The sequence below is a fragment of the Drosophila subpulchrella genome, unplaced genomic scaffold (genome assembly GCF_014743375.2).
Source record: "Drosophila subpulchrella strain 33 F10 #4 breed RU33 unplaced genomic scaffold, RU_Dsub_v1.1 Primary Assembly Seq128, whole genome shotgun sequence".
Taxonomy (NCBI): domain Eukaryota; kingdom Metazoa; phylum Arthropoda; class Insecta; order Diptera; family Drosophilidae; genus Drosophila; species Drosophila subpulchrella.
Genome location: NW_023665470.1, coordinates 17,501 through 27,500, shown reverse-complemented (window position 1 = coordinate 27,500; position 10,000 = coordinate 17,501). Strand labels below are relative to the sequence as shown.

Sequence of the window (10,000 nt, the reverse complement as noted above, 5' to 3'; positions counted from 1 at the left end):
AACAAGTTTTCTTTATAGTATTGACAAAATCATATGTTTACGCATAACATAAGTTTTGACCAATACGAGGAGGGGCCCGCCAACGACCACCTCCCTATAGTAGTTTTTTACCCCACGCACTACTGCGTGCCTGTTTACAGTACTAGTGCCAGCTATCACTAGGTTTATATATCATGTTTCAGTGATATATGGGTAAATTCTACCATTTATTCTTATGTATATGGCATTTCTATGCCATATTTATACAATCCATTCATATCTTAATGTATATTTATTATATTATACATTATTATGCCTTATAGGTATTATACCTATAAGCCATATCCATACGATTCATTCACTAGTGCCGCCCCTCACTAGGTTTATAATTGTTATATCATTGATATACAATTTATTTCTATATATATGGCATTTATATGCCATATCCATACAATGCATTCACATTTCAATGTATATTTACTTGTTATACATTATTATGCCTTATAGGTATTATACCTATAAGCCATATCCATACGATTCACTTATATAAATATATGTATATTTTTCTATACATAATTTTTTTTTATTTTTGTATGGATTTCTATGCATATCCATAGTTTATATGGATATGCTTGGCGTTCTATATAGTATTGACAAATTCATATGCATAACATAAGTTTTGACCAATACGAGGAGGGGCCCGCCAACGACCACCTCCCTATAGTAGTTTTTTACCCCACGCACTATTGCGTGCCTGTTTACAGTACTAGTGCCAGCTATCACTAGGTTTATATATCGTGTTTCAGTGATATATGGGTAAATTCTACCATTTATTCTTATGTATATGGCATTTCTATGCCATATTTATACAATCCATTCATATCTTAATGTATATTTATTATATTATACATTATTATGCCTTATAGGTATTATACCTATAAGCCATATCCATACGATTCATTCACTAGTGCCGCCCCTCACTAGGTTTATAATTGTTATATCATTGATATACAATTTATTTCTATATATATGGCATTTATATGCCATATCCATACAATGCATTCACATTTCAATGTATATTTACTTGTTATACATTATTATGCCTTATAGGTATTATACCTATAAGCCATATCCATACGATTCACTTATATAAATATATGTATATTTTTTCTATACATAATTTTTTTTTACTTTTGTATGGATTTCTATGCATATCCATAGTTTATATGGATATGCTTGGCGTTCTATATAGTATTGACAAATTCATATGCATAACATAAGTTTTGACCAATACGAGGAGGGGCCCGCCAACGACCACCTCCCTATAGTAGTTTTTTACCCCACGCACTATTGCGTGCCTGTTTACAGTACTAGTGCCAGCTATCACTAGGTTTATATATCGTGTTTCAGTGATATATGGGTAAATTCTACCATTTATTCTTATGTATATGGCATTTCTATGCCATATTTATACAATCCATTCATATCTTAATGTATATTTATTATATTATACATTATTATGCCTTATAGGTATTATACCTATAAGCCATATCCATACGATTCATTCACTAGTGCCGCCCCTCACTAGGTTTATAATTGTTATATCATTGATATACAATTTATTTCTATATATATGGCATTTATATGCCATATCCATACAATGCATTCACATTTCAATGTATATTTACTTGTTATACATTATTATGCCTTATAGGTATTATACCTATAAGCCATATCCATACGATTCACTTATATAAATATATGTATATTTTTCTATACATAATTTTTTTTTACTTTTGTATGGTTTTCTATGCATATCCATAGTTTATATGGATATGCTTGGCGTTCTATATAGTATTGACAAATTCATATGCATAACATAAGTTTTGACCAATACGAGGAGGGGCCCGCCAACGACCACCTCCCTATAGTAGTTTTTTACCCCACGCACTATTGCGTGCCTGTTTACAGTACTAGTGCCAGCTATCACTAGGTTTATATATCGTGTTTCAGTGATATATGGGTAAATTCTACCATTTATTCTTATGTATATGGCATTTCTATGCCATATTTATACAATCCATTCATATCTTAATGTATATTTATTATATTATACATTATTATGCCTTATAGGTATTATACCTATAAGCCATATCCATACGATTCATTCACTAGTGCCGCCCCTCACTAGGTTTATAATTGTTATATCATTGATATACAATTTATTTCTATATATATGGCATTTATATGCCATATCCATACAATGCATTCACATTTCAATGTATATTTACTTGTTATACATTATTATGCCTTATAGGTATTATACCTATAAGCCATATCCATACGATTCACTTATATAAATATATGTATATTTTTCTATACATAATTTTTTTTTACTTTTGTATGGTTTTCTATGCATATCCATAGTTTATATGGATATGCTTGGCGTTCTATATAGTATTGACAAATTCATATGCATAACATAAGTTTTGACCAATACGAGGAGGGGCCCGCCAACGACCACCTCCCTATAGTAGTTTTTTACCCCACGCACTATTGCGTGCCTGTTTACAGTACTAGTGCCAGCTATCACTAGGTTTATATATCGTGTTTCAGTGATATATGGGTAAATTCTACCATTTATTCTTATGTATATGGCATTTCTATGCCATATTTATACAATCCATTCATATCTTAATGTATATTTATTATATTATACATTATTATGCCTTATAGGTATTATACCTATAAGCCATATCCATACGATTCATTCACTAGTGCCGCCCCTCACTAGGTTTATAATTGTTATATCATTGATATACAATTTATTTCTATATATATGGCATTTATATGCCATATCCATACAATGCATTCACATTTCAATGTATATTTACTTGTTATACATTATTATGCCTTATAGGTATTATACCTATAAGCCATATCCATACGATTCACTTATATAAATATATGTATATTTTTCTATACATAATTTTTTTTTACTTTTGTATGGATTTCTATGCATATCCATAGTTTATATGGATATGCTTGGCGTTCTATATAGTATTGACAAATTCATATGCATAACATAAGTTTTGACCAATACGAGGAGGGGCCCGCCAACGACCACCTCCCTATAGTAGTTTTTTACCCCACGCACTATTGCGTGCCTGTTTACAGTACTAGTGCCAGCTATCACTAGGTTTATATATCGTGTTTCAGTGATATATGGGTAAATTCTACCATTTATTCTTATGTATATGGCATTTCTATGCCATATTTATACAATCCATTCATATCTTAATGTATATTTATTATATTATACATTATTATGCCTTATAGGTATTATACCTATAAGCCATATCCATACGATTCATTCACTAGTGCCGCCCCTCACTAGGTTTATAATTGTTATATCATTGATATACAATTTATTTCTATATATATGGCATTTATATGCCATATCCATACAATGCATTCACATTTCAATGTATATTTACTTGTTATACATTATTATGCCTTATAGGTATTATACCTATAAGCCATATCCATACGATTCACTTATATAAATATATGTATATTTTTCTATACATAATTTTTTTTTACTTTTGTATGGATTTCTATGCATATCCATAGTTTATATGGATATGCTTGGCGTTCTATATAGTATTGACAAATTCATATGCATAACATAAGTTTTGACCAATACGAGGAGGGGCCCGCCAACGACCACCTCCCTATAGTAGTTTTTTACCCCACGCACTATTGCGTGCATGTTTACAGTACTAGTGCCAGCTATCATTAGGTTTATATATCGTGTTTCAGTGATATATGGGTAAATTCTACCATTTATTCTTATGTATGTATATGGCATTTCTATGCCATATTTATATAATTCATTCATATCTTAATTTATATTTATTATATTATACATTATTATGCCTTATAGGTATTATACCTATAAGCCATATCCATACGATTCATATACTAGTGCAGCCCCTCACTAGGTTTATATATCTCATTTTAATTATATATTGGTAAATTCTATTATTTATTCTTGTGTATATGGCACTTATATGCCGCCATATCTATAAAAATGCATTTATATTTCAATGTATATTTTCTATATTATACATTATTATGCCTTAAAAAGTTATTATACCTACCATAAGGCGATATCCATACGATTCATTTATATAAAAGATATATGTATAATTTTCTATACATAATTTTTTTTTATGAATATATGGGTTTCCTAAGCATATCCATATAATACATTTAGTTTTATATGGATTAGATTGGTCTTCTTTATTGTATTGCCAAACTCATATTGATAAAATAAGTTTTGAACAATAAGAGGATCAGCCGCCAACCAACCAACCACTGCTACCATTGGAGGAACATATACTTACTTTTATATGTCCTCTTACTTGAATGGTCCTCTCTTTACTTGAAAATTTCATTACCATAGGAATCTATTTATACATGGAATATGATTTCCACTACTTTTTCGCGTCACTAATAATTAATATGACGATACAGACTTGCTACCATAACATAAGTCTTGAACAATAATAGGAGCAGCCGCCAACCAACCACCAACCAACCAACCACTGCTACCATTGATAGTAATTTTATATGTCCTCTTTAGTTGAATTTCAATACCATAGGAATATTTATACATGGAATATGTTTTGCCACTACTTTTTCGCGTCACTAATAATATGACGATACAGTCTTGCTACCATAACATAAGTTTTGAACAATAAGAGGAGCAGACACACCAACCAACCAACCGCGCTGCTACCATTATATATACTTATATTTATATAAGTCCTCTTTACTTGAATGGCCTCTTTACTTGAATTTCAATACCATAGGAATATTTATTTATACATGGAATATGTTTTGCCACTACTTTTTCGCGTCACTAATAATATGACGATATAGACTTGCTACCATAACATAAGTTTTGAACAATAAGAGGAGCAGACACCAACCAACCAACCGCTGCTACCATTGAATGAACCATATATACAAACTTTTATATATGTCCTCTTTACTTGAATTTTAATACCATAGGAATATTTATACATGGAATATGTTTGCCACTTTATCATCGCGTCACTAATAAGATGACGATACATTTTGTTTGTTCAATATTTACTTATATATTGATGTTTCCAATTTAGGTCTTTTATATTTCTTCTTCCCTACCTTACACACCACAAACAAAGTGGCGTGCGATGCTGCAAGCAAGCATAATGATTATGCCCGCTTGCAACATCTTTATTATCGAATCATCAAGCAAAGGATAAGCTTCAGTGGATCGCAGTATGGCAGCTGCTCAACCACTTACAACACCTTGCCTGTTACAAAAGTCGTTTACAATTGATTCTAGGCTTTGTCATTGTATTAAATAATGCTTTTATATGTAACTAGCGCGGCATCAGGTGATCAAAGATCCTCCCAATTTACTATGTTACAAATTACATTGGCATCACATCCATTGTCGTTTATAAAGTAAATTATAAACTTTAAATGGTTTAGAAGCCATACAATGCAAATTGCCCCTTATTTATCATTGCAGTCCAGCACGGATACGACCTTAGAGGCGTTCAGGCATAATCCAACGGACGTAGCGTCATACCACTGTTCGCTCGAACAAGTATTGTGCCATTGGTCCGTACCTGCGGTTCCTCTCGTACTACGCAGGAATGCTGTCGCAACAACGTTTTGTCATTAGTAGGGTAAAACTAACCTGTCTCACGACGGTCTAAACCCAGCTCACGTTCCCTTGCATGGGTGAACAATCCAACGCTTGGTGAATTTTGCTTCACAATGATAGGAAGAGCCGACATCGAAGGATCAAAAAGCGACGTCGCTATGAACGCTTGGCCGCCACAAGCCAGTTATCCCTATGGTAACTTTTCTGACACCTCTTGTTAAAAACTCTTTAAACCAAAAGGATCGATAGGCCGAGCTTTTGCTGTCCCTGTGTGTACTGAACACCGAGATCAAGTCAGCATTTGCCCTTTTGCTCTATGTGTGGTTTCTGTCCGCACTGAGCTGGCCTTGGGACACCTCCGTTATTATTTGAGAGATGTACCGCCCCAGTCAAACTCCCTACCTGGCAATGTCCTTGAATTGGATCATACCTGAGTAATTGGAGTTATACCAAATTTTCAAATCAAAAATACATAAATGCACCGTTTTATTAAAGAATTTGTTTGCGATTATATAACAAACTCGTGATACTTTGATCAAGAAGCTTGCATCAAAACCCAATACCATAAGATATAATAAATATATCCGTATAATGGCTAGGAAATGATACACGTTCCATTTAATCAAGTAAGTAAGGAAACAATAAGAGTAGTGGTATTTCATTGGCGATACCAAACCGAAGTCTAATATCTCCCACTTATTCTACACCTCTTATGTCTCCTTACACTGCCAGATTAGAGTCAAGCTCAAAAGGGTCTTCTTTCCCCGCTAATTATTCCAAGCCCGTTCCCTTGGCTGTGGTTTCGCTAGATAGTAGATAGGGACAGTAGGAATCTCGTTAATCCATTCATGCGCGTCACTAATTAGATGACGAGGCATTTGGCTACCTTAAGAGAGTCATAGTTACTCCCGCCGTTGACCCGCGCTTACTTGAATTTCTTCACTTTGACATTCAGAGCACTGGGCAGAAATCACATTGTGTCAACACCCGCTAGGGCCATCACAATGCTTTGTTTTAATTAGACAGTCGGATTCCCCAAGTCCGTGCCAGTTCTGAATTGATTGTTAATTGATAATCGTTATAATTAATAAGAACTAATTGGTTTAACCCAATTAGTATTCTTAAAAATTTTAGCAAGAAAGTTCCACAATTGGCTACGTAACTAAACTATCCGGGGAACAAGTGACCAACATAAATGCCAGACACTCTATTTACCCAGAACGAGCACATAAACCATGTTATTGTTTCCCAATCAAGCCCGACTATCTCAATCTTCAGAGCCAATCCTTATCCCGAAGTTACGGATCTAATTTGCCGACTTCCCTTACCTACATTATTCTATCGACTAGAGACTCTTCACCTTGGAGACCAGCTGCGGATATTGGTACGGCCTGTTGAGAAGTTTGCGTGTCCCCACCATAAATTTTCAAGGTCCGAGGAGAAAATATCGACACAACAGTATATGTCATGCTCTTCTAGCCCATCTACCATATCTCTCTGCGAAAGACTTCCATGGTAGTACGGCTATAAAACAGAAAAGAAAACTCTTCCGATATCTCTCGACGGCTTCTTTATGGTCGTTCCTGTTGCCAGGATGAGCACGAGGCCCATATTTAATAACAAACGGATACTCAACAGGTTACGGAATTGGAACCGTATTCCCTTTCGTTCAAAATTATTCAAGTATATTAATTAGCTTGATTTATATAATATAATTATATTTGTATGGCATTTGTGTTTTACTTGAAAATTTTCGGCTTTCGCCTTGAACTTAGGACCGACTAACTCGTGATCAACCACTGTTCACACGAAACCCTTCTCCACTTCAGTCCTCCAAGGTCTCATTCGATTATTTGCTACTACCACCAAGATCTGTACCAATGGCAGCTCCATGCAGGCTTACGCCAAACACTTCTACGCATACCATTGTACCTTCCTACTCACTAAAGTTTCAAAATTTATATCACAAGTAATATAAATCATCTACTTTAGCGGTAATGTATAGGTATACAACTTAAGCGCCATCCATTTTAAGGGCTAGTTGCTTCGGCAGGTGAGTTGTTACACACTCCTTAGCGGATTTCGACTTCCATGATCACCGTCCTGCTGTTTTAAGCAACCAACGCCTTTCATGGTATCTGCATGAGTTGTTAATTTGGGCACCGTAACATTACGTTTGGTTCATCCCACAGCGCCAGTTCTGCTTACCAAAAGTGGCCCACTGGGCACATTATATCATAACCTTGAACTTCATATCAAGAAAGTTAAGGTTCTTACCCATTTAAAGTTTGAGAATAGGTTAAGATCGTTTCGACCCTAAGGCCTCTAATCATTCGCTTTACCAGATAAGATTATTTTATATAACATTAAAATGCACCAGCTATCCTGAGGGAAACTTCGGAAGGAACCAGCTACTAGATGGTTCGATTGGTCTTTCGCCCCTATACTCAATTCTGACAATCGATTTGCACGTCAGAACTGTTTCGGTCTTCCATCAGGGTTTCCCCTGACTTCAACCTGATCAAGTATAGTTCACCATCTTTCGGGTCACAGCATATATGCTCAAGGTACGTTCCAGTTAGAGGCATAAATAATATAAATATCATTATACATAACTATATAGAACGCCCCGGGATTGTGTTAATTAGCTATAAATAGTTAAAAAACTAATCCCATTATTAGTCAAGTTAATTACGCTATTAGGTTTATATCCCAATAACTTGCACATATGTTAGACTCCTTGGTCCGTGTTTCAAGACGGGTCCCGAAGGTATCCTGAATCTTTCGCATTGTTAATCATACAAGTGCATATAATAAACACAAAAATCAATGATAATTATGCCATTATATAATTCCGAAAAATTAACGCACTGTATTCATATAAATCTATCAGCACTTTATCAAATTAATAACATTTATTCTGTGTTAAAATGCAAGCAAATTAATTTGAATAAACTATAAGTTATATTTTATGATAAATTTTGTATGCTAATAGATTACAATGTCCTTATATGGAAAAAATGCACACTATTATCATAATATTGTTTAAATATTACAATTTTAATGATGAATTTTCCATAACGGATATTCAGGTTCATCGGGCTTAACCTCTAAGCAGTTTCACGTACTGTTTAACTCTCTATTCAGAGTTCTTTTCAACTTTCCCTCACGGTACTTGTTTACTATCGGTCTCATGGTTATATTTAGTTTTAGATGGAGTTTACCACCCACTTAGTGCTGCACTATCAAGCAACACGACTCTTTGGAAACATCATCTAGTAATCATTAACGTTATACGGGCCTGGCACCCTCTATGGGTAAATGGCCTCATTTAAGAAGGACTTAAATCGTTAATTTCTCATACTAGAATATTGACGCTCCATACACTGCATCTCACATTTGCCATATAGACAAAGTGACTTAGTGCTGAACTGATTTCTTTTCGCTCGCCGCTACTAAGAAAATCCTGGTTAGTTTCTTTTCCTCCCCTAATTAATATGCTTAAATTCAGGGGGTAGTCCCATATGAGTTGAGGTTGTGTATAACTTTTTTTGCAATTAATTCTTTATATATAATGATAAAACATTTTATTAAATTCGTTATATATTTTATATATTTGTATGGCATTTGTTTGGTCTAACGAATCAACGAAGAATAATAATATTGTCAACGGCTTTCTATTTACTAATCTTTAATAAGAGACAATTCTAGATAAATTTTTTATGCTAGACATTTCTCAGTATTATTTGATTGAAAAAGAAAATATTTCTCTTCGTTTTTCACATTCAAATTATTTACTAATGTGAGATAATGTTTTTCATATATTTGTTAATATTATGAATAATATAATAATTAAATTATTATTATCCAATAATATACCATATGCTTATAAAATTTCATTATAAAATTTATATAAACAACTTAATTAGCATAGTCTTACAACCCTCAACCATATGTAGTCCAAGCAGCACTATAAAATTAATTAAAGTACATAACAGCATGGACTGCGATATGCGTTCAAAATGTCGATGTTCATGTGTCCTGCAGTTCACACGATGACGCACAGTTTGCTGCGTTCTTCATCGACCCATGAGCCGAGTGATCCACCGCTTAGAGTTTTATATATTGGTTTGGTAATTTTGTCATATATGTTTTTATTGAAAGAAATTAAAAATACACCATTTTACTGGCATATATCAATTCCTTCAATAAATTGATTTTTATACCTAAAACGAATGCTGCGAAATGTCTTAGTTTCATATAACCAATAATATATCAAGTATTTTTTAAATGGCA

The 10,000-nt window shown here is 33.7% G+C and overlaps 2 non-coding genes across 2 annotated transcripts; both read right to left on the bottom strand.

The window, feature by feature from the left end:
• Positions 1-5,271: 5,271 nt before the first annotated feature.
• LOC119558681 lies at positions 5,272-9,242 on the bottom strand. The gene has a single exon (XR_005220355.1). It is a non-coding gene; the product is annotated as a large subunit ribosomal RNA (ribosomal RNA).
• Positions 9,243-9,643: 401 nt separating this feature from the next.
• On the bottom strand, positions 9,644-9,822 carry LOC119558684. Its single transcript, XR_005220356.1, has one exon. It is a non-coding gene; the product is annotated as a 5.8S ribosomal RNA (ribosomal RNA).
• Positions 9,823-10,000: the final 178 nt, after the last annotated feature.